Here is a 26303-nt window from a genome sequence, read left to right as displayed (position 1 = left end):
TTTCATAGGTAGCCAGTATTACATCTGAGTCAATAACAGGGTTTTTGTTTCAATGACCAAACTGAAAAATAAAATATATTGAAACAAATCATGTTGACTGGAAATAATTTGTTTGTTTGTTTGTTTGTTTTCAGCAAAATAAATAAACAAAACAGAAAGTTATTTTTGATTGACTGAAGTAATTCAACCAAGCCAAACTGAAATGTATAATTTTATTCTCAGGCTTTATAACCCTTTGTAAAAAAAAAACTAGATTCAGGCAAATTTCAAAACAAAATGTTTTGAAAGGAAATATCACATTGTTTCATTTTGACTTTAAAAAAAACAACCTCTTTGCTGAATTCAACACAAAGTTGCAAATAGTTTTGACTGACAGCATTTTTCAGTGAATAAAATATTTGTCCAAAAAATCTTGCTCAGCTCTAGTCAATATGCATATTTATTTGTAATACATATGTATACCTTTATCTTTCCAATGTTTAGTGTGATATCCAATTCAGAAGAGTACCCAGACAATAATTCTTTGCATCTTGCCACAGCCTATTGGTAAAATGGGTCTAGCTATCCTTATCGTAAGAGGAAGTACTGATATTAAATAATGACTCCAGTTCACAAAACCAAAGCCTATTTAACATAATATAAATTCTTCCCATGTGGCAGTTTTGGTTGTGTTTCATTCATGAATAGCACCTGGTAGGACAGTCCCGATTTTGGGTCTTTTTCTTATATAGGCTCCTATTACCCTCTATCCCCTGTCCCGATTTTTCACATTTGCTGTCTGGTCACCCTAGCACCTGGTGACAAGTAGGTTCAGTGGAGATCTTATAGAAAAGGGGTATCTAAGCATTAATCATTCATGATAGCTCTTCATAAAAGGAACACCAGGGAAAACAAAAGTTAGAAACCCACACTTTCTGAAAGGCACTTTAAAGTAACACTAGTTCCAGCAACCAGATATTTTCACCTTCAGTCAAAATATGATTCAGTTGATAACTAAAATATACATTAAAACTCAAGGCAATTCAGGAGAACAAAAGACAGCAGTGTAATATTTAACATGCACCTACAAAAATATTAATAGCCTCCACTTTCTGAAATAATACAAAAATGTAATTTACTGACAGCAAAACAGATTGTTGTAAAAGAAACTCCTGAAATCACCCGATATCAGAATCACAATTTCCTGTGTCACAGGTTATTGAGAAATTGCTTCTTTGAAACCTAACAATTCAAGGAATAATGACCTAACATTGTTCCACTGTGAATTGGGGCCAAGAGATATATTTTTACAGGTAGCAACAAATAAGAATAAACCCTTGCGAAGAACAAGGATGCATAAATCCTAAAGCACACCAGAGAATTCACATGTTTTGACATAAGCAGTCTACAAACAATATAACCAATTTGAAATATATTAGGCATGATTGCAAACATTATTTGTCTCTTCAGCAAAGAGGGGCTGAACTTTGATGGGCAGTGGTGTATGAAGGCTATTACTTGGGGACATGGGCCTACTCCATTTCCATATTGTATTATCACTGAATTATTCACCAAGTAAGATGGAAATTCATGCCTGGTAAAGTTCTAGATTTCATTTTACATTGAATATCTCATGCTGATGATGCTGTGTTTCTTGTGCTGATGGTGACATTTCATGGTCATCTTGAGAAGCTGGCCAAGATTTAGAAAAGTGTCTAGGGATTTTGGGCGCCTGATTTGAGACATCCTAAAGAGGTCTGATTTTCAGAAAGTGCAGAGCACCTGCCCTCTGAAAAGCTGAGTATTCAAAATCACCAGTCATTTTTTAAAATTGTAGCCATTATTCAATTTCCATGGGCCACTCCCAATGGTAGGAGATGATATCTCAGGAAAGAAAACACCAGCATGTGAGAACTATGTGATGTGGTGATGGAGTCATGTTCCTGCTCTCATAATTCTCATTTATATCTTTCAAAAATTCTGCTACAGATGCTGTTAGTCCAGAAGTCACTTGCTTTGCAGAAGTGGCACTAGAAAGAACTGCTCCTTGTTTGTAATTGTCAGAGAAGACTGTCCCTAGAAGGGCTGACTCATTGAAGGAAAGACAACAGTACAATGAAAAGATTTCAATAAACCTTTAGAGACAGTGCAAAGGAAAAGGGAAAGGAAAAGAGTCATCTGTATCTGAAGCAGACTTACTTGTGGAGGCAGGATGCACTCCTGAGTTCAAGTCCTAGCTCTATCAGCAACTCATTATCAGGCCTTGGGCAAAGCACATAATCTCTCTGTACCTCAGTTTTCCCATCTGTATTCACCTACTTCAAAGGAGTGTTTAAGGATTAATACGTCAAGTGTTTTGAAAATAAATACTAAGTATTATTACTGCTACTGGCCACCCTGGATGTTGTTTAAATATTTCAATTTTAGGTCATAATATTGTAAATTATAAATTGCTCAATCCCAAGGATGGTGAGCTGGGGTTTGGGAATTGATCAGGGCCTCAATATTCTACAAGATACAACAAGTTTTCCCTCTGATCTCTGAGGTTAGTGCAAAATCTATTCCCTAATTTTCCCTGGTGGAATTTAAAAATGGATGCCAAATTCCAACAGGTCTAATTAATTTCATATTTGAAAGCAGGGGTTTGCTCCAGCTGCCTTGTCCATCTGCTGATTGCCTGGTGTTGCCTTATACACCTGTTTATCAAATCATTTACCACCCACATGTACTATTTTGCATATCTCAGCCCCCCACCCCTGCCCCACTCCACCAAATGTCCGGAGAAGTCCTTTGACCCAGTTATTTTAAAAACATTTACTTTGAAAGAGTGAAGAGCCAGGAGGAACACTAGCAATCTGGAATAAGCACACTCATTGGCATGCTGCTCCTTTCCCATTCCCAATCACTCCCCAGGTAGACAAGTCATTTATCCCCAGTGTGATCACTAACTCAAGAGGGTACAGTTAGAGGGATGGATTTCATGACTATGAAAACCTGCTGATTGGCATAAGAAAAATTGTTCATAAATAATTTAGCATTGTATGCCCACGTATATCAATGCCCTCATTTCTGAAATGCCAGGTATTTCTCTAGCTGTGTGTAAACTAGGATGTGTAATTTTCATACTTCTAAACTGGAACTATAGATAGTGTGGTAGAGAGAGACCCAAATCAGAACCTCTAATCTTAAACCCTTTACATTTTGGGGTGTGGGAGCTTTGGATTCAGATTTCTAGATCTGAATCTGCCCATACAACTTTGGTTCTGGGTCACAGCCAAAATGGAAGAGGGCCTATTTTCTAGTTCAGATATGGGAAGATCTTAAAAGAACAGCTTGAGGTGTTTAACACTGTCTTATTCTAACCCAATTAGGGCCTCAGTTAAGCAAAGCTCTTAAGCATGTGCTTAAAGTTAAGCACACACTTAAATGCTTTGCTGAATTGGGGGCCATGCCTCTAACTCAATTCTAAACTGAATATAAACACTGTCTCCTTGCTCATGTTGTTTGGAATACTTTATAGATATTATCACTTTCCTGACCTGTGAGTATTGTAGTTGCAGATAAAGGAAACGGCAAGAATGGATCCTTCAGGTAGAAGACAAAAGAATATCTTAAGGAAGCTAGTGTTGAAATGACACTTTCTGATAGCTGACATGTCTGTACTTGGTGGGGAATAGTGAGGGAACATGTAAAGGTTTACACAAGCTGCGGCACACGCAGAGATGGTTCCTGCCCCAGAGAGTGTACAATCTAAGACAAGAGACAGCTGGTGGAGACAGACAGGAGGACAAGGAAACAATGAGACAATATTGGTCAGCATGCTAGGCAGTGGTATTATAAATGGTGTTTACTTATAGCTATGCCTTCCCTTTGGCTAGCAGGGTTATTGTTTTAAAATAAAAAACAACTTGTTTATTTTGTGCCAAAAATCTCCCCTATCCTCCCAACCAACTCCTTTTGGCTATGATGTGCTTTGTTGTTAATTTGTTAAGCATCATAGGTGTATGTGATGTTGTATAGGCATGAGGCTACATTCAGTCCAGTGCAACTTTACTGACCTCAATAGAGTTGTGCTTGTTTACCCCAAGACTGAGTTTGGCCTATAGTCCCTGCTGCATGGAACTAAATCAGACACACATAACATGGTAGAGCCAAATAGAGAGTTTCAAGGTACTATGTATGTCCTAGTGATAATTCTAAAATAATTTTAAATCTTCATCCCAAAAGAGAACTGCATTTGAATACAAGGTTCTGATCCTCCAATTGACTGGGTGCATGCAAACTCTGTTGCAAGCCTGAGGCCTAAATCTGTCATGGAACTGCAGTCAGTAGCTTTGGAGTCAGAGCAGAATACTTATCTGTGAATTCGCTGGTAACAGCTACAAAAGTGTATTCACTGTTTTCCTTTTGGGATTTTGAAATGACCTGCTGGGTTTATCATGAGGATGGTCCTTCTGGTGGGAAAATCTTTAGAGAAAAATTCTAAAGAACCAAATCAAAGATAAATTTCCGTAGGTTTTTTTCAAGCATCCTATAGATAGATACAGACTTCTGGGTACTCAGCTAAACAGAATTGCTTAATCTTTTGGGATTCAACCATCACCAGTAACCTCTTCACAAATGGGAAACATTTCCAGCGTAATCTTGACACAGTGGGCCACTCTTTTCCAATGAAATTGCACATATGCATCTGTGAGCTGAATATTGTGACATATTACTAAAATACTGACAGGATCAATCCCTCGTCCTTTCTTTCTGTCTTAAAAATGTGCCCATCCAAAACTCTAGACACATGTACACTTATAAATATACAATAATAATTGAGGACCAATGTCTCACAAAGTGATCCCTTACCAGATCCTACTCAACCTTCTGTCCAATCATCCCTCCCTGTATCTCTCCTGCCCCCACCCCATCATTCCTCCACAGTAGGAAAACCCTAGGAGAACAAGCAGCAAAGAATCCTGTGGCACCTTATAGACTAACAGAAGTTTTGCAGCATGAGCTTTCGTGGGTGAATACCCACTTCTTCGGATGCAAGCAGTGGACAAGTGGATCTTGTGATATGATCTGAAGATTAACAAGTTCTTTTTTTAGAGAATCAAACTGGTAAATGCATTCCAGGGTAAGGACCTCCCTTTTGAAACTAATGCAGAGAAGAGGCAATCTTTGTTCCTGCCAGAACTGACTCTGCCCCTATGGAAACCAAAAACTCAGTCTGAATCAAGTGACCTTTAGTGCAAAGTGCAATTAAAACTTCTGACAGCGTAAAATGATATCTCCAGTTGGAGGCAAAGTTGAGGGTTGGCCAAACTGTCTATTGCCCAGAATTGGTCTGTAACTTTGACTTCATGAATGTGATGGTAGAAGAAAAGGACCTCTTTCTTTCTTCCTGCACTGGCATGGCATAAGATTTAAAATACTTGGGCACAAAGGAGTTGACTCAGCCTGAGATTTTCACTACTGGCACTCTAGCTGTCTCCCCAGCACTTCTCTCCACTTCATCTTTCTCAGGTCGTCAGTATTCCAAGGTGTCCCATAAAGACAAAGCTGGAAGAGGGTGCTTAGGAGCCACACATAGTACTAATCATGGACAAAAGATTGCTGTAAGAATGTCCTACTAGGCCATTGAAAGAGTGGTCCGAGGGCTGGGCAGTCCTTCTCAAGATCATCTGAATGAAATAACTGGCACAAGGAATGCCCTTAAACAGTAGTCTTTTACTGCCATCCAAAGGTTAAGGCCAAAACTTTCAAACTCGAGTGCTTACAGTTGAGGCACCCAGATAAGTAGCCTGATTTTTAGAGGTGCTTAAAATTGTGAAGCAGATCCGGCGGTCTAGCTGGACTGCATGCAACACAAGTCATGAGGGAGAAGGGTTTGCCAAGCTGGCATAAAGCTCAGTCTTTGCACTCTTCTACACCTGGAGATGCTGTGTGCAGAGCTAATCCACTAGCATAAATTAGAGCAGCCCAAGGGACTGAAACTGCGGCTGAGGATTGGTATAGCATAGTGACATGCCCCCTTTACTCTGGTCATGTCCTTATACTAGTAGCAAAGGAGGGAATGGAGCAAGACCCTTTACAGCACTGGATACAATCCTTTCAGGGTCAGACACCAACACGCTGACCAGATTCTGTGTGGTGCCACACACTACATCTGGCTGTGGGGGTTTTATAAACTTGTAATAAACCCCATAGCCAAAGAAATCAAAACACAGACAAAGCTTATTGCCGTAGGCAGCCCAGATTGGTGATATCGTAAATTAAAACTGCTGCATTTCTCACTGATATTAATATATATGAAACAGATCAATGCACACTAAAGCTATTTTGTCCCCCGTCCCCATTAGAGTCTCACTTTAAAAACATATGGGGATTAAAAGAAATAACATGCTTAAATGGAAAGGTTAGTTAATAAGATTTAGGGAAAATCTTTAATGAATATTTTGTCCTATTAAAGATGGTTCTGAAATCTACATATGTTTGCAGACAATTAGGGGCAAATTGTACATTGACAATTTACACCTGCTGAGACTATACCTCTTAGGGCTTGATCCAACTTCCACTGAAGTTGGTGGGTGTTTTTCCGTGGACATCACTAGCAGTTGGATTGGACCCCTACGTAGTATGAAAACAGAACAGCAGAGAATCCATTGACTGTGTTTTGCTGCATGGACTTGAAACTCTTCTATTCCACCACTTCCCTAACTTGTGTGGTTATTGATTGTAAAATATTGTCCATTAAAAATGTCTGTTACAAGAAATTGGATGTATCATTGTTCTTTTAAAAAATAAAGCATTTTAGGGCCTGATCCAAAACCCAGTAAAGTCAGTTAGCATCTTTCTACTGCCTTTAATGGGCTATGGAACGGGCCTTTAGAGCATGTGGCGATCCCATCTAGATGAGCTTTAATATTGTGTTTGCCTGCTATTGTATTTGAAACAAAGCAATGAGCTGCACAAAGGAGGGGGGGAACAACCCACACAGCCTTTAAGAGTTTGGCGCATTTCTGAGATAACATTTTATTCACGTAGCTGCAGTATTTTTCCATCTACCATAGACTTAAAGCCAGCTGTATTCCACCTCTGTTCCCTCAGAAGATACCAGTGGGTTGTTTTTACAGCCCAGTTAGGAGTCTCAGAAGTAATGCAAACTTTAGGTTTAGCTTGTTAACTGAGTTCCAAATACTCCAAGTTAAAAATAAAAGTTATTGGAAAGCCAGAGCCCACTTAGCCATCAGTCTAACTGCAGCCTGCCACTAGCCAATGAATCCAAGATGCTTAGAAGTGACTTCACACAAACACAAACTTTCTTTGCCAAAGAAATTAGGGGTGTTTTGTTTGTTTTGTTTCAGATTATTTCCATCTGGTTGAAAAAACTACCAGTGAGTGAGTGTGAGAGAGAATTCAAACTGGATACAATGTGCCAGCTATGCTAACTGATTGCCCAGAACACTGAAACCAGGTATGCATGGACTCATTCTTACCCTGCCGCTGGGCCAGGGAGGAGGAAATCAACCTGCCCAGTGCTAGGGAATCTGACAGGTTTCTTGCAGGGAATCCTAGCTACTTTTTCTCCTCTGCTGTGCTTTCTCTACTCCAGTATGTGAGAAAGGCCCAGCCCATCTGGAGCAGCAAATGGTGCAATTCACTGGGGGAAAAAGGGAGGTGGGGAGGATTAGAGTGAAAACAGATCCGGCACTGGATTTTGACTATAGAGATCATCTGACTTGAGTTAACAAACCCAATTCAATTTAAGAGAGTGGGAGAGAAAAGTTTGTTTCCCCTCCCCCTTCCTTTTTTAAACTTTCTTCTTGTGTCGGTGCTTGAAAGACAAAAGCTCCTCTCTCCTCCCCCCCTACAGTCCTTCTAAACTTCAGCGTGTGTGTGTGTGTGTGTGTGTGTGTCGGTGTCTTACGCTGGGATGATGGATGGCAGAAGTGCAGAAACACGCCAGCAGCAGCAGAGGCTCCCGACACTTTTTTAAACTCTCTCCCCTCCAAACTACCATCAATGAGACTCCTCGGAGGAGGAAGGGAAAAGAGCCAAGCTGAAGCCGGGATTTGTGGTGGTGGCGGCGGCCGCAGCAGCAGCAGCTTTTAAAAAAGGCACCAAAGGGAAGGACGTCTGGAAAGTCCCTCCCACGCCCCCCCAAGTTGATGATGGGGGGCTGAATGAGCTGCCCTGCTCCGGAGCAGCTGCTGGCACGGTGAAAACTTCCTGGGTTCTCTCTTTGGGTAAAGTTGATTTTAATGATTATCCCTTTCTCTTTGGGGTGCCTGTGTTTTGAGAGGGAGAGTGAGGAGGGGGCTGGGAAGTGGGGAAGAAATTTCCCTAAACTGCGCCGGATCATGCTTCCCTAGCACAGGGGTCGAGTCAGTCCCCTGCTGCCAGTGTTAGGCGCTGCACTTTGCCAGCAGGTAAGTGGCACGGGCTCGCCTGCGCTGGTTACCGTGTGGTGGAGGGGAGCTTTAGCTCAGCAACTTTGGGCAGCGGGTTGTTGGGCTGTTGGGCTTGGCTCACTTTCCTGCTTGTTTCCATCTCCGAGCTGGGGCGGACTGAGCACGAGGGTGCGGGATCCCGATCGCACCCGGAGCGGAGCCTGAAACTGAGAGTCGTGGTCGTGTTGCGCCGTGTTAATTACACCCCTGCCTGGCCAGACTGGATCCCCGGGGTCGCCTATTGCCGATTCCGCGCGAGATCCCGGCAGTTCCGTGGTGTTTCCCGACCCCTCATCTCCAGCCCGCCGAGGTGTAGGTTGCTCGGGGGAAACCTTTGCTGCGAGAAGCTCCTTCCTTTCCCCCCACCTCCCTTCGCAAAGCTGCTTAGATGGAGCCTGAGGGGAGGTGGGGGGTGAGCCCGCTGCTTCCCTGTCCTCTGGCCGTGGATGGAATTGTTGCATGCATCTTACTGTGGGGTGCCCCCACTTCTCTTTTGGGGGTGCAGTAGTAATACTGGGACAGTGATTTCTACTGGGTGTAGTGGGGACCGGTGCTTGAGTGACAGTCACTTCCCTGCAACTTCTGCCCAGTGCTGCACCCAGGCAGTGCCGAGACCCTGTTTTCCGGTAGAAGGTCGCTTTGCTCTCCAAAGTGATCAGTGAGTTTACTACTGTATTTTAAGTTGCCCCCCACCCGTTTCTTTCTCCCCCTCCCCCCCGCCCCCCGGGAGAAGCAATCTTTCAACAAGTATATTTGCTGAGGAATTTCAAAAATCCACTGCTGCAACTTGATCCCTGTGTGATGAGGAGCGGCTTGGGGAGAGCTGGGCGCCAATCCTATTAAGGATTTAGAGAGCAGAGAGTTTCCCCCTGGATTCAGTGGCTTTCAAACAATCGGGGGGATCGGCTCATCTAGATGCCTTTTCTGCCTCAAGTAATTGCTGTCATTTCCTAGGAAACCTGATTTTTTCCAGACCAAGAGATTAGGATGATTTTTCAATAAATAAAATAAGATACTGTACAGAGTTTGCCTGCAATAGACGCTGTGACTTTCACTCTCACCATGAGGTGTGTGTGTCCAGCCACAGACAGAGTGCCAGCCCAGTTAAAGGATTTTCCAGTTGTACACATACTACTTGATCACAAACTTGGAAAGTGGGATTATTCAGAAAGTTTTGTGGGCCAAGATTAAGTATCTATCCCACAACTCTTTTACAGAAGGCAAAGCTCTGTTTTATCTACCATGTGTATATATTCATGTATGTATACACCTAACATTGCAAATTTTGAAAATGTACTAGTACAGCCGCTCCCCCCCAAATATACTAAACCATCTTTTATCACATTGTTGATGGGGAAAAATAAAGTGTTAGTGAACAATGGAAACAAAATACTAGCCCTGGGCGAGTGATAAAGTACATTTTTAAAGGCTATTATATGTGTATATTTCTTTGCATATGAGTGAGTGTGCACATGTGTGTATATGTATATGGGTGCGTGTGTGTATATATAACCAGTTATATATAACTGAACACAGTCTTAACTATGGAATTACTACCACATCTCTGTGTGTGTGTATGTCTAATCTGTTTAGATTTCTCTATATTTGATACAATTAAGCCTTCGCCCTCCTTTACAACAAACATTGAAACAAACATTTTTACTGGGTTATGATGAAGTTTATAGAGTTTAATGACTATAGACAAAAGGAGCAGTTGTAAAACTTTTTTTGCAATTGAGGCTCTTGGGATGTACAAGAATTTGAAAGTAAACGTTTCACTAGCATGCTGCATAAAATAGCATTTAAACAAATATTGTATTGGCATGCACTGTGGAGCTAGTGCCAAGAAAGTAAAGTAAATAAACCAGGAAATGCAAAATATACAGATGTGGAATAGACTGATTTGTTATAAGACTTACCGATTTGATCTGTTTGTTCTAGCTACCTTACATTTTTTTTAAAAAGATTTTTTTTAGGTTACTAAAACTAATTTGTACAACTTTGCTAGGGGAAAAGCAGAGAATTCTGCCTACATTTTACATTTACCTGGGAAAGGAAACCCTGATAAATTATCATTTACACTACTTGATTGCTTGAAATGCATGGTAATTGTTGTATATAGCATGTACCTTTGTTGAATTGGTTTGATTCAGTTTTTCTGAGCTGTGGATATGGTAATTTGCATTTGGGCTGGAATTCCAGCAAATTTTGACACTTGTCAAACTTTAATTTTACTAAAAAATGGCATATTGCATGTAATTAAAAATCTGACACATTTTTAAAACATGAATTAAACTCAACAGGATTTTTTTTAGTGCAGTTAGATTTTTGAAACTTGTCATACTTTGATCAGATGACCTACCCAGAATGCCAGAAAGTGCATGATTTAGTAAAGTTGAACTATTATTCTGTGGATCCCTGTCTATCCAACCTTGTCTTGTATGTTTGTAAAAGAGCTAATCTTTAAAGAAAGGTGAGGTAAGATTCACTTGATCTTGAATGTTGTTATTGTTTAAGTATGTGACTTTGAAGTGCCCAGAAATGCAACTGCTGTTCTTCAAAAAATCCAACAGATCTTGTGGACTGTTTCCAACTTCCTTTCAATGTCTCTTTTTTTCACTGTGTCAAAGGGGATGTATACAGATGGACAAATATTATTTGTATTTGTATTAGCTCATTAATATGAGAAAAAAATAGAGAATTGGGTCCAAATTTTCTGTGATAAACTGGAGTTGAAGTTACTTCAGATTATACATGTATAAATGAAAACAAAACTTGACCCTACCTTTCTAGTACATAACCTAGATTTTCATGTCACCTTAAATTTAAAAACAAAAGAAAAGAAAAAACAAAAATGGGTAGTGTTGTTTCTTTCACTGTGAAATTATATAAATGACCACGTTTTTGGATGAGATTTGAAAAGCAATTGAAATGTTTACGGTAAAAGTCCGGTATTGTTTTGCTGTTTTCCTTATTCTGGTTACCTTAAACCTGAACCAGGTCTTTTCCTTGCAGTGCCTTGTTAATGTCACCAGACAGAAAGAACTACTTACTGTATGTTGGTTTTGGCGTTACGTCTGGGAGACTATCAGTGATTTAAAGATTATTAATTTTTTTCCTGATCCTGATATTTTACTTGGTGTTTTTAAAGCACCTTTCAAACACTTGATTTATTGTTTTGGGACCAGGCAGCACATCAAAATAACAACACCAAGATGATTCTCAATTCTTAACTTTAAAGTAGAAACCCAGTTGACTGCCTCCCCCTATTTTTGGTGGCCTACTGTAAGCCAGTTGTTTGTACTGCAATCTGAAAGATACACAAATACGCCATGCTTTTTGTACTCTGAGAAGTGCTCTGTTCACAAGTTTCCAAGTGCGGATTAGTGAAGATAGTGAATTCAGTAAACAGTCACCAAAATCTATATTCATTTGTGCAGCAAACACCTATCCATTGCTTCTCCACAAAGAGGCCACTTAATAATCTGGTGGAGGATTCTGAGTCAGTGAGTTTTTAAAAGAGGCTACTTTGGAACATTAGATGTGACTATAGCATCAAACTAATTAGTTGCCACTCCAAACCATAGCTTCCAGGGCTTCACAGAAATTTGATATTTGCACTTCCCACTCACAGTTTAGGCAGCTCATTCAATAGTCTGCATTTCTACTGTTGGAGAAGATTGCAAAGCATTGGTTGAAAACTGCACAGCTGCTTTATATACCTGTGTAAGTATTTTAAAGAATTGTAGCAAACATTGACCAGTATTCAATATCTTACAGCTACTTCTGCTACATTCCCAATACCACCTAAAAATAGATATTCAGTAATTATGAGGGATAATACAACAAAATAAAACCAGCATGAATGATTTCCAGTACAAGACGACGTGTTGGGAAGCAAGTAATAATCACACACATGCATAAAAGTGTGTGTGTAATATCAAATAAGAGAGACATAGCATTAGATCATGTAAACAGCTGATCAGGAACAGTTATCTGAAATCCACTGAGAAATCATATATCTGATCTTCCATACTAAGCTTGATGTGGGAGGGATAAATTATTTAGGCTGCTATTTGTTTGTATCCACTAGTTTTGAGTGTGCAGTTTGAGACATCTAGGGCCTGATTTTCATAAGTTCTACGCAGCAAGAACTTCAGTAGGATTTATGGTTGCTCATCCCCACTGAAAATCGGGCCCTAGATGTTCTCAAATTGGACACCCAAAATCAGTGGGCATTTTTGAAAATAGGGGACTTAGTGTCTTGTTCAAAGCCTGATGGTAATCAGTGGGAGCCTTGTCCTGTTGATAAATTTGTTCATGTCTCAAATCTTTTTGAGACTGTCACCTTTAAGTACATTATAAATATCCAGAAAGAATGAAATTAGAATTTTAGGTTCCAGAATTTATTATTATTATATTATTTCTTCTACCTTCTAAGCATTTACTCTCATTCGAAAGGAGTTTAGCAGCTTCATCCTGACTCAAGGCTTTTCTTTTTGTATCTGCAGGAGAGAAAAAGTTTAATTTTGTGAAATTGCAAGAGTAAGCTTTAAGCTGTCTTTGACATTTTGGTTTAACTTGAATAGGTTAATGTGTGTGTGTGTGTGTGTGTGTTTTTTAAGAAAACAAGTTGGTGGGAAGTGTGTTTTAACTGTGAGTACCCGATTTCAGCCATTAGCATAAGAAAAAAAGTTTTAGTGCATTTACTATTGTATTGAATGAAGAGTTCCAACAGTCAGGGAAAAGAAAGTGAAAGGCTGTAAAGAAATGATGGTCTATTCAGATTATTCAGCAGCCCAAAGCTCTGGTCATCTGCCTCTGAAATCTGTGATCGGGATATCACTTTTATCTTCCTGTGCCTTTCTCTTGCCTTTTTCACACGTTCACTTTTGTCAAGGTTTATTGATCACGTTTTCTTCTCTGCAAATCTGTGGAAAATTTAATGAACCAAAAACAACAGTGAAATAAAAGGAACTTTTTATTCATTAGTGCTAGATTGAATTTTTTTCTTTAGCCTGTACCCCCTTGCCTCCCATGTGTGTGATTGTGTAACTGTAGTACTTACAGTAGATACAGTTGAAATGGCTGCATTAGTAATTTCTGTTCCAGGGAAAAGTTTATTTAATGTGTGTGACCTAGTACTAAGTCTAATTCTTTACACCTCTCTCTCTCTCTCTCTCTCTCTCTCTCTCTCTCTCTCTCTCTTTGTTGTTGTTGTTGTTACTTTTCTGAGTTTCAAATTCTTGACTGTGTTGCTTATAGAGTTAAATATGATAGTGTGTATTCTGGAAAGTATTTACCTTTGCTAGAATGAAACCCATTTGCTATCTGGTAATTAAACCAAAATTTAAATGATTGCAGATTACTAGTAGTTATTTACAACCCTGATTGTTTTGGTGCCATGATCTTTGTTCATTACACATCTGCTTTACTACTGTGCTGCCCTAGAGCCCTTTGTGATGCAAATGTTTTTGTTAACTTACAAATAGTTTCAGTATCTAGACCATCTCAGGTGACATAGTTAAAGTTCTTCTTTTCTCCCAGCTGCAATGAAAAAGCTCTAATTAAATGTGGCTTCCAGTATGATTAAGTTTTGCTGACATTTTCCATGCAGCAATTTACCTTTATGGAATCTGTTGAACTATGGCTCTTTTTCGATCCTGTCATTGGGGGTGAGGGGGAAATTTAGCAATGCACTTTTTAACATTCATTTTGTTTCTGCAGCTTGTAAGTGTAGGAAAATAAATGAAAATGGAGGTGCACATCTCTTAGAGAGATTTCTTTGCTATCTATTGAGACCGTTACTGTTACTTATTAGTCTGAATGAAATACTAAAGTGCAAAACCTAAAGGGAGGAAAATTATAATGTTCTGCAAAATGATATAAAACATTTCAGTAATATTACTGTAAGTTGTCATGCTTTGGACAATTACAGCAGTACTGTGTGTAAGGGATGGGTTAACAGCTGGTGTAGGGCAAATGTCCCTAGATATACCATAATTGTATTATAAATTTTGAGATATCTGTGGTTGCACGTGTTTCATACACTTCAATGATTGTATTCATTATAGGAATACACTCCTGTGGTTTATGCTTCCACCTGGTCTATTCAAAGGATTTTCTACCCTGCAGGGTGAATTCCATTGAGTAACACTGGGTTCCTACTTAGAAAAAGTAAAAACACTCCTTTCCTCCATGAAAGGTGAATTTTAAGGCTCCAAGACTGCGCTACATGCATGCAAATAAACAATGTGAACCCAGCAAAGCCTTTGCAGAGTAACATGCCTTTACCTTACTGCTGTGCAACTAACTAAAACCTGTATGAATTCAGAGCTCTGTTCAGTTGGGAGCTGCAGTATATTATCGATTACTCCAATTCCTTTAATGTTGGCAGGACAATTTCCATTTTAAGAATGCTATGAACAGCTCAGCTGAACAAATAGTTTTGTGGGTTTTTTGGGGGGCGGAGGGGACGTTCCCAATGTGATGCTGTAACATTGTACCTTTGTACTTGATAATTATCACCATCACAATTTTGAATGCTCATTTACTGAGAGTTAAATACAACTTTATTTTTACCCCCAGCTTATAGAGCAAGGATGTTAAATTATATTGTGAGTGGGTGACCTGAAAGTTGTCTATCAATTCCAGTTTTATTAGATATCTAATGATTTTCAGTAGTTTGATGCAGTTATTACTATTAACTGAAAAACCCTTTAAATAGCCAGTCACTTTTTTTCAACTTCATGAAAAGAAGTATCTTTAGCTAAAATTAGAGTTTATTCCCCCCTCCGTTGATCTGTAGGGTCCTATTAGAGAGCCCCCTTTTATCAGCCCTTCTTAAAAGAAAGATCTGTTGATTACTGTGGTGTTAAAAGAGCATCAGTTCCAAAGACCAAGATAGGTCCTTTTCAGAGTGATCCTTCGCAATGCCTCTTTGTGTGGTGGACAATGCAATAAGTCAGACAGGACTTTTTGAGCCACATCTATAAGGAACTGTAAGGGCCACTGAAGTACACTTGTGTTAAGTTGAATTGATTGAAATTTAATGGCTGTTAGTGGCTGTGAATGGTAATGATTTTCTAGTATCTTTATCATGCTTGACATTAATAACTGGAGAGTGTGTATGTGTGAAGCCAGTGTGTTGTTCATTTTTAAAGAAGCTTTCTCCCACTCCTCTTTCCCATAATTTAGTTGTTTTGATGCTTTAAAAAAATCTCAGGCCTCAAAGAGCATGTACATCTTGCCAACATAATTTTGTGCTCATGATTTTTATTTTTTCCAATTCCGACATAAATCAGACTACAATATAACGAGCGTGATGAATTTGTTTTACATGCCATCATGAATTAATGTTATGCAAATGGAAGCTTTACAGGTACTGTGATTTACTTAATAATTGCAAGTTCTAATATTTAAGCACATTCATTATGTTTGAGTTTTAAAAAAGTACATATTTTAAAATGTGAAATGTGAGATTTGTGTGCATTTGCTGTGTAAGCACATCTTGAGGGCTAAGAGACAATCAATCAGCGTTTGCTTTGGGCATCTTTTTCCTCTAGATGGTACAGAGAGATTTCAAACAGAATAATCAAATATTTGTGTACTTGGGGGAGAAGGGTATTGGTGAGGAAATGAGGCTTTAAAGTCTATGAAGTAGTAGAAAACTGCAAAAACCAAGTCAATTCAGCCTTTTTTTTTAAAGGTCTGCACAATGGGTTTTACTATGCAAAGTAGTCTTTATTTCATTCCTAAATCTGCACTGAGAATCATTCTGGGGGACTGCAGTCTCTAACCGTACATTCAGAACAATCTGAAGAAATGGTGAGAGCTATAGGCATTCTGGGTCAAAGGTGAATGTGAATGTGATCGCAGGGTTTTCAGTCTTTGATATCATTTTTAGAATGCTTCCCAAAGGCTAAGGACAAGGGAGAAGAAGTCTGACACATAAATATATCTTGAATCTCTGAAGATAAGAATAGATTTTGACTTTATTTCTCAAAAAATTGAGGTCACTCTGGACTGATGACAGACTGAAAGCCCATCAGTCAATTTTTTTCAAATAAACAGACACGAGGAACTTCTGTTTGATACATTGTGTGCGTACAGGTAGTGACAGTATGTTTAGGTTTTGAAGTTTGTGGTCCAGGTGTCAAGGTTTAGAGTAAATGTCTGGTCTTAGTTGCCCAGGTAGTCTGAATCCCATTGAATTAACAAATTCAAAAGTAAGCTTTTCTGAGCAGTATTCAACCATACTGCGTATTTGTCTGTGGATCCTGGAGCTTTTAGTCAGGTGACTAGACCCTGAGTAGGATCTGGCTTTCGACCATTGTTCCCAGGCAAATCCATAGGAGTATTGACAGGACAGCAGGATTTCACCTGACGTGTAGTAGTCTGAAGGACTGTTTATGCAGTTGTGTGTCTCTTTTTAATATATGGGAAAAATTAACCCTGGTTCTCCACTCACAATAGGAGGTAAGTGTTACATGGGCTTTGTAAAGTGCCTTTTGCAGAGGGGAGAATTCCCCCCATGTGCACAGTGGTCAAGCTAATCATCTTGTTTTGGGAACCACAGCTTTGGTATTTCCTAACTAGAGCTGATTGAAGAAATTTTGGCAGAACCATATTATGTTAAAATATAAAAGGTAATAAAAAATAAAAGGTAATAATTGGAGATATGCTAATCTCCTAGAACTGGAAGGGACCTTGAAAGGTCATTGAGTCCAGCCCCCTGCCTTCACTAGCAGGACCAAGTACTGATTTTTGCCCCAGATCCTTAAGTGGCCCCCTCAAGGATTGAACTCACAACCCTGGGTTTAAGCAGGCCAGTGCTCAAACCACTGAGCTATCCCTCCCCCCGAATATGTGGTTCCGCTTCCATCAAAATCAAAATGCTTCATGAATTCAGGTTGCGATTGACAGAATTTGTTTTTGGAAAAAAACTGGTTGAAAAAGTCCCAAGGAGTTTAAAAAATGTAACTGAATTAAATGTTTAGCTATATTGTTCTGAAGTGACTTTTTCATTTTGAAATTAAAAAATGAAAATCAAAATGAAATGTTTTGATAGAAGAAATGTGCATTTCTCCCCCCTTTCATAGGAAATTTCAAAATTTTTGTTTTTGGCTCTGATTTGGAATATAACCAAATCTCAAAATCCTTCATGACACAGAACTTCTGTTCTCCTCACAGCTCTATTCCTGAATATTTCTGTATTCTGAGCATTAACATTGCATAAAGTTGAACACGTGAAGTATTTAGCTAAATCAGGGCCATAATCATAAGCATAGTTTGACTTCTATATGGGGGGGGGCAGCTCCCATCAGGCCAATGAGGCTGCGGGGTGGGGAGAGGGGCAAATTCTACATCTGTCTGAGGCTTGCAGTTTGGGGGGCCAATGCCCCCAACCTACGTCCATGGCTATAATTAATGTATTAGTCTTTCATTTCCTTGTGTGTGCAAGGTTTTTTAAGAAAAGAAAGTGGAGAGAACCTTTGTACACATCTTGGTTCCACTGTCTCAAGGACTCCCTTAAGGCACCACTTTGTTCCTTAGAATATATTCTGATTGCGTCTTCTAGTCAAAGCAAAATTCTTGACACTTGTACATTTACTCTTAGAGCTGTGACGGTGCCAGTCGAGTTTTGGAATATGTGATGACATCATTCTGCTAAATTCAGTGCCTCCAATAGTGGGACCAGAATTCCCACTTTGGGACTAGTGGATATTATGTGGTGGTAGGAGGGGTGGGGGTGGGGGTGATGCTGATTCCTGGAGGATTCTAATGAAAGGAGGGAACATTAGCAGTCAGGAGGGACTTGGGCAGTAATAATAAAATAGGAGCATGCCACTCAAGATTAGTTACCTGTACCTCTCTCTTTTCAGATGATACATGAAGAAGCACAGAAGGTTGGATGGCTTTTCCAACCGGCATCACTTTCCTCTGGTCTCTCTCAGACTTGTGTGCTTAAGATGTAAATATATAGAGCATATGAAATCTGCGTTGTATGCACAGTCTGATGATCGCATGCTCCAAAAATCACTTTAAGGGAGGGAGAACTGCCAGGGGGCAGGATAAAATGGATCTAATGGCCAAAGCCCATGTGGCTTCCTCTTTTCCTTGTTCTCATATGTACACCCTTCCAGACTGAATGGACCTGCCAGCGTCACACCGGCCTGCCCTCCATCCATTGAAGGCAGGCTAAACTTCAGTTCTGTGTGGTTCACTATGTGTGGATCTTTGGAACGAGACCTTAAGAATCACAGTCCTGTGTGAATATGAAACATCCAAGATGCTTTTTGTGAAAGCAGGAGTTTATCCCAGTTGCCTTAATCATTAGTTCCCCTCTCCTACCTAATGTGGTGGTGTGTGTGATTGGCTGCCACCCTAGAGATGACTGCAGTTTAGTAGCCCTGTAATGAATACAGGGCTCTTTTTTCTCTTGTTATATGTTAGATGCTAAGATGCAGGCTGTGTTTCCTGTTAGCCAAACAGCATACCTTCTGGGTGTACTAAATCACCCATCCCTAAGAACAGTTGTGTAACTTACTGTGGAGGCTGGACTGCTGAACCATTGGTGCCGAGGTTCAAACAAAGTGCAGTGCTGCAGGTGCTGTTTTATAGGCTGGTTGCTTTAAAATGTCTCACCTTTCCATCTCTACTATTTCACTAGCTAATATGAGCTAATGGAATTTAGGCATCATATGTTCCTCCTTCTTTCCCTGGAGGTTACATGTTTCTAAGCACCCTTGAGCATGAGTTTTAAGGTCACCAGTGGCATTTTTAGGTCACAAAACTGCAGAGTGCCCTGTCTTTGAGCCAGGTAATGAAATGACTAATTAGTTCTTATATCACTGTGGTTATCTTATCTTTTTCTCTCACTTGGTTCAGTTCTGAAATAGCATGAAGCCTGGTAGGGGAAAATGTTTGAGAATTATTTCATTTGAAACTTAGAGATAGCTATGCTCTTGGGTCTCCAGATGAGAAGTACTTTGCACTTACAGTTCGTTTCTCCTGTGGCTCTCAAAGCATCAATCATAATATGTTCTCAAAGTTAAAAATATCACTAATATCAGTATCTGTATAAAACTGTTATAATAATGGTTCAAAACACTTCAACATACAGTGGTAGTATTATGGTTTAGGTTGGGTTATTAATGGAGGATAAGAGCAAAGGTCTCTTTAGTGTACATATACACCTCTACCCTGATATAACGTGACCCAATATAACACAAATTCGGATCAGTGCTCCAGGGGAGGAGGGGGGCTGTGCACTCCGGCGGATCAAAGCAAGTTCGATATAACGTGGTTTCACCTATAACACGGTAAGATTTTTTGGCTCCCGAGGACAGCGTTATATTGAGGTAAAGGTGTATATATCTGTGTAAAGGTACGCTGCAATTAAACTGTCCCTTTAAACCTTCAGAACTAGACACACTGGACAATGCAGATCTCTGGGTGTATCAAAGCTACATTAACCTATTTTAGTTTTCACTTTTCTCAGGTGTTGCTGGCATCTGCTCGTGACAGATGCTTTGTGATAAAGCCGTCAGATCAGCGTGCCTTTGGAGATACCAACACTCCATGTTGGTACTTGCAGAGTGCTGTATCCTAATATTCTTTAATTGTCTTATTAAGTAGGGAATTAAGCTCTGCACTTTGACTGTTTTGGTGCCAGTGGCTCTTATTGCAGGCTTTGGCATGGCACCATTCTTCTTTTCTTCTTCTTTTTTTTTTTTTTTTTAAGATCCAATGTTGGTTTAATTATGTGGAAATTGAGTTGGAGCATAAAATCTGATGAGAACAATGACTAATTTGGTATACGGTATGTAAACTCAGATTTTATGTCCTTCCCTTCAGAATATTATGTGGGGTTTTCAGTTCTAATGCTTGTGATGATTTAAGAAATAAAAAGCAGAAATCCTTACTGTTGCCAGACCACAGGCTCCTTAGCGCCAGACTTAGAGACGAGCTTCACATGTTGTACATTTTAAAAGCGTACCATGTGTTATTCTTTAGCTAGCTCAGCACCCCCCCAGCTATATAATCTCTTCCCCAGCCAATCTGACAGATTAGCTTTAATTAAATAAACTTTTCTCTTACCCTGCTTCCGTGCTGTCGTGGGACAGTGGCCGCAATTGCAGTATTCTATACCTATCTCCTGATGTGAAGCCATCTGCCCAGTTAAGGGTCTAAACTCGCAAAAGAGATTGGAACCTGCCCTAATGTAATGGTGTCTCTTCTGCTTTAAATCATTGCTTGATATTGCTATTTAGTCCTATGTTGTGCATTAGGATCAAAAGCTCGCAAGTGGCTAAACATATGTTTAGAACTTTTTCTCAGGGGATGTAACATGTTTCAGTTTATAACTGGGTTAGTTGCAATCCATGAGTCTAAAATGGAGACTCTTTGTCATTGGAATAGTTTTGTTTCTGGAATTATGTTTTTACTTCTTTTCTACACTCTCTGAACTTTTTTTCCCCACCCAATGATCAAGAAAGGAATAAGACAGACCACGGTGGCTAGGCTTGGGCACAGTGCAGGGAGAATACTGGCATCTTGAGAAAACACCTAGTTATTGTCCATAAGGCTAAGCTGGTTATTGTGAAGCCACAAAAAATAAACAAATTAATCTGGAACAGTTGGGTCTTTCCTGACGTGAGAGCTGTTCCAAGGGGGTATAGCTGTAAAACATTATTTGAAACAACCTCTTTTCCATCTTGTACAACTTGCACTAAGGCACAGCTTCTCACTGTAAACCAGGCTCCATTAGGCATTATAGATCAAAGGTCATATTCTGGCCCCTGCCCTGGCCTCTATGTGGTATTCTGGCAGCATATGGGGGCGGCAATAGCCCAAGGGAGAATACTCCCCCCACAGGAGCTGTGTATGACTGGTCCACTGCCCCCTTCATGGCCTATGGTTTAGGGGGTGTGCCAGGCACAGGAGGAGGGTGTGTGTGACAGAGTTCACTCATCAGAGTGGTGCCTCCTGCTGGCCATCTGGGGGATTAGCTCTCTCAGCCAGCACACCCTCTCCTGGTGGTGCCTCTCCCACCATCTTCTCCGTCTACAGCCCTGTCTCAACCCAGGAACCGCAGCATCCTTTTCATGACTCTGCCTCCCAGCTGTGTCACCATCTGTGTTTTCCCCCTTCCAAGGGGAAAGTATCTATCCAAATAGTCCATCCACTTCCCCAGTGGCAAGTGTGTGTATGGGGGGAACCCGGACCCAAACACTACTCCGTGTCCCGACCCAGGGACCCTGTCAATAGCAGCCTCTTGTTGCCTCTCCTTAACTTATCCACCAGAGCTGCTTCAGTTCTCTGGGCCACTTCCCCATGACTCCAGCACTTTCTTCTCCCTCTTCTCCCGGCCTCCATCCAGCATGTTCCACCAGCCAGCCAGGAGATCCCACTTGCTCCCTCGGTCCCTGCCAGCAACTGCTCTGTCCAAGGTGCTGCCTCCCTGCAGTCCGCTAGGAACACAGTCCTCTCTCCTTGGGCTCCCCTTTTAGGTAAGCCCTCTGGGCCCTGATTGGCTGCTCTGTACAGCCTCTCTCCATGCTCAGCCTCCCTAGGCTGTTTTTAACTCCTTCCTTTACAGTGTGGGATGAACTCCCCATCACAAGGTGGTCATAGTGACCTAGCACTGTGAATGTTCTGGACTGCCGAGGAAGCCATTGGTAGCCTTGGGAAGGCTACCATAAGTTAGAGCAGCCTTCATAGACTAACTTATGCTAGAGGGCTGTTCCAGTCCCTGGCACAGACAGAATCCAGGTGGTGTAAAGGTGGCTTAAAGTGCCGTTAGGCTTGTGAGGGCCACAAGGGAAGTACTTCATCTTTGTTGGTCAAGATTGTTTTCATGTCCCATCAGTGGGCAGGGTACCAGCTATTCTTAATGGAAATTACAGTAGATGTCTCTCAAGAAAAGAGTGCTTGTAATTGATATATGTACCCAGTCTTCCCTTTTCAGAAAAGCTTGATGAGAAAATTGTGGCAGACAACTGTGAGGGAATATGGACTTCTCAGACTTCCTTGATTTTAGTCAGTGAGGTTTTAGGCTCAGGTGTGTCCCCAGAAAATGTGCTCTCAGTGTTGGTTGAGTATCAGTTTGTGCAATGAATGAGAATGATGATTCTTTTAATGCTGTCGTCTGCCTTTGATATCCTAGATCATGGTGTATTGTGAGATATCTGCTGTCCCTAGCAGGAGTGGCTCTGCCTCTTTCTTTGAGAAGTCCCAGAGGACTTCCCTAAACTGCCGTCTATCCCAAAAACTCTTTTATGGTGAAATGCCACAGGATACTACTGTTTTCTCACCACTGCTTTACAATGTATGGATCAGGCCCTAGAAGGGTTATAACAACATGGGTTCAGTATAGTAATGGTACCTAGATCTGAATCGCTAACTTGCATGTTTCACTGGAATGGATGACCCAAGAGCTGCACATGGTTGGGGCTTGCAGGATGGCAAGCTAGCCTAGACTCAACTGGAAACATCTCATATTATATCTGTTTGCCCAGTCAAGGGAGCACGGCTGCTGTTTGTAACACAGGTTCATAATTTAGGGGTCTTCTTAGATACTTGGCTATTCAAGCAGGAGTTGTGGCCAAGAACTCTTTTTTCTGTCATTGTCTGTATGACTGTTTCTTTCTAATGTGCACGTTGCTACAATTATTTATTCATGCCTTTCATCACCTTTTGACTAGGCTGCACTTCTATGTTCTACATGGAACTTCCAGGAGCTGATTCTAGTGCAGAATGTTGGTGACCACTTACCAGCACTGTGTCATACAGAGACATAGACTAGTGCTCTTCGGTCTGCACTGGCTGCCTACAAACTGCTGGGTGTAGTTTAAGGTATTGCTTTTTAATCCAGAAGTCTCTAAATGATTTGGAAATTAAGTACCGAAGATGTATCCCCCTTCCTGTATGATCCCACCACCTTTGTGCTCAGTGGAGATGGCTGAGCTGGATATCCCTGGTTTATAAATGAGTGTGCCTTTGATAGCTTATTTGCCATGAAGGTTCTTTGAATTCACTTTCCCCTGCCCTCCCTTGATCTGACAGAGCCAAGGTTTGTTCAGCTGGGTCCTCTATGAAGCTCATATTTTCTTTTGGGTGTCTTGAGGGACATAGATTTGTGATGGCTCTGGTTGTTGATGGTGGTGAATGGTGATCATTATGCTGACAAGTATTACTGTGGTATTGTATGGGAAGTTCAATAGGTGTTTTTATTCTTTGGTGTGTTTTTTCCTGTCAGGTACTAAAAAGAAAATAAACGGAAGGGTAAAGGATGTGAATATTTGGTTGATTTGAGATTTAAGTCACCTACCTAGATTAAATTTACATACCCAGGGTTACCTTTCAACTTCAGAATGTGTTCTGTGGAAACAATATGTTACAGGATTTCATACAGGATACTGTAATCATTTATATCACATGAGTATTCCAGACCTCCCTTCTGCCATAGGCCAAACAAGTACTGAATTAGCATTTGGATTTTTTCTGTTAATTTTATAGATCCATGAGTGAATCAGCATTGATACAGCAGGGCAAAGACCAAGATTTGTGATATGTCATTTTATAGATACAACTGAAATTATATAAATGCTTAGATTGTTTCATTTTTCTCTTTTACTTAAAAATTTGGAACGCTTTTTAAAAATACTTTTAACAAAAAAAAGGAAACTATTCAAGTTCTGAAGTTGTTTCATGGCTAACTGGAAAATAGTGTTTGTGCTCCTATTGGAAGTCAACGATAATAACTCATATTCTGATGTCATCATCATGATCAAGCCCAGTAAATTACTGTCGTATTCCTTCACTCACTATACTTTAAGAATTCATAAATTTGAAGCTACCTATGTAAACCTCAGCTTCTGTGAATTTACATTCAAAATATGCAATGACTGTATGCAGCTGGCATTCCTATCCTGCTCCTAGCACAGCACGCATGGATGCTGGCAAGGATCCAAACTTACTTTCCTCCTGGGGATTGTCTTGCTGTAAATTTAAATGACAGAGAACACAAACTATCTGCCAGAGCTTGCTCCTTTCTTGGCTGTTTCTTGAGTTGCTCCCTGTGGGTCCCATTCTGTTCCTCTGCCTACTTCATTTTGCTTCAGAGACACAAGCTGGAGCTAATGGGATCCATTTGGTTTGATCACCAGCATGAGCCTGCAGAACATCTCTGTGCAATAGCCTAGAACTTGACTGGGTTTGGTAACCATGTGTTTACCATAATTTTCAAAGACCTCTACTTTGTTGTCTTCCATTCAAACATTGGACGCTGTATAATTAATAACCTTAACATCCATTTAATCTTCTCCTTAATACAAGACTAAACCTTCAATGGCCAATCAGAAATAAGTTTATCTAGCTGGTTCCTACTGGACTGGTGTCTACATCACTGTAACCTGCTGTTGTAAATGGTTTTAGATGGAGAATGCATAATGGAAGTTAATGTTAGAAATAAATAATGTTTTTCACTTTTTTTTAAATGGGTATTGGGGAAACCAGCTGTTCTCTTTGGAAATCCTGTGGGTGGGAAAGTGTAAAAAGTTCACATACTGTTGAGGAGGTGGTGATGATGTGCAGTATGTAGTATCTGAAGATGTACTGAGAGACTAGATGACTTGATGAGAGTAATGAGATAATACACTCTTCATCTGTATGTCACTGGTTTGAGACCAATCTCAGAGTTCGAAAACTGTTGTCATTTGATGGCTGATTAGTGGCTTCAGTGTAGTCTCCAGTAGAGTGTTGTGTTCAGAGACCATCACAACTAACACTAATCATGAACTCTATTATTGGCAGTGAATCTCAATAAAGATAACTGAAAGGGAATGGAGACTGAACCACCTCTCAGCCGTGTCTGGGGAGCTGAATTGGGCAAGCTTTCATGGCTGCCTCCCATGCACCTGCCTCTCTTCTGTGGCAAGACAGAGGACTTTGAAATCCCTGAGCAATAATATTCCACAAGTACTGCATGCACACAGCAAATAATTGTTTAAATTGTGGTTTTACATAATACCAACTATTTTAGGGCTGCTCTGTTCTGATTTGTTCAGATCACTGTATTAGAGGAAATGTACAATAGGACTTTTTATATGCGTGGAAAGGACAGCAATGGCTTTATAAAGAACTATGTGTTGGAGAAATGACATCTGTTTACATTGGGTGCTGTGCTTTCTGTGACTATCAAGGGTACTTTTAAAGGTGAAGTAGTTGGCTTAATATACAGTAGTAACACAATAAGTCAGTGGAATTCTTAGGTGAGAGAGGCAGAGTTTAAAAATTCTCAGCAATGGCATCTGCTAGACAATTGGAAGGCCTGGTAAAGGAATTCTGAGGTGAGCTTGCTTTAGTTTTCCAGGACAGAGGGATAGAGACAGAGTGGCCTGAGACCTGGGAGCAGTATAATGGGACAAAATAGATCCTTTATTAAGACATGGTTTTCCTAACACAAGGGGATCTACAGAGATTATGAGCATGGGCCAAAAATTTCGAAATGGGATTTAAATTGGAAAAAAATCCACACTTGGACATTTAGGGAAAAACAATTGGAAATAATGAGGAGAAATCAGGGAAACTTACTCTGGAAGGGCTCCATGGCTGAGAATGGTGAGAACACAAGTTCAGTGCTCTATGACCAATAAATTCTTGGATTGCATGTCCCGAAGCATCACCTTGTATATCGATGAGGTAAGAGATCCTCTCTACACAGCATTTGTTATCGCAGCAGGAATATTGCATTCAGTTCTGCCTCACCTCATTACAAGAAAGAGATTGACAAATGGGGAAGAGATCAGAAAAAAAAGTAACAAGGGGCTGAGGGATTGACTTATGAGGGAAGATTGAAAGAGCTGAATATGGACAGCT

The 26303-nt window shown here is 40.4% G+C and overlaps 1 protein-coding gene across 22 annotated transcripts in view; it reads left to right on the top strand.

Moving 5' to 3' along the window:
- Positions 1-26303, top strand: part of GLI2 (GLI family zinc finger 2) — a 396028-nt gene that overhangs the window by 134637 nt on the left and 235088 nt on the right. For 2 of the 22 annotated variants that reach the window (XM_039494655.1, XM_039494656.1), the window contains exon 2: positions 7335-7444. The exons of 17 other annotated variants lie outside the window; for them this stretch is intronic. The gene's annotated coding sequence lies outside the window, so the exon portion shown is untranslated. Of the gene's footprint in view, positions 1-7334; positions 7445-7843; positions 8217-23251; positions 23280-26303 lie in introns of those variants that run through there. 3 more of the 22 variants (XM_039494654.1, XM_039494659.1, XM_039494658.1) reach the window with 3 other exon arrangements.

This window comes from Mauremys reevesii, linkage group 11 (assembly GCF_016161935.1).
Source record: "Mauremys reevesii isolate NIE-2019 linkage group 11, ASM1616193v1, whole genome shotgun sequence".
In the NCBI taxonomy this organism is placed as follows: Eukaryota; Metazoa; Chordata; order Testudines; family Geoemydidae; genus Mauremys; species Mauremys reevesii.
This window is presented reverse-complemented; position numbering and strand designations above follow the sequence as displayed.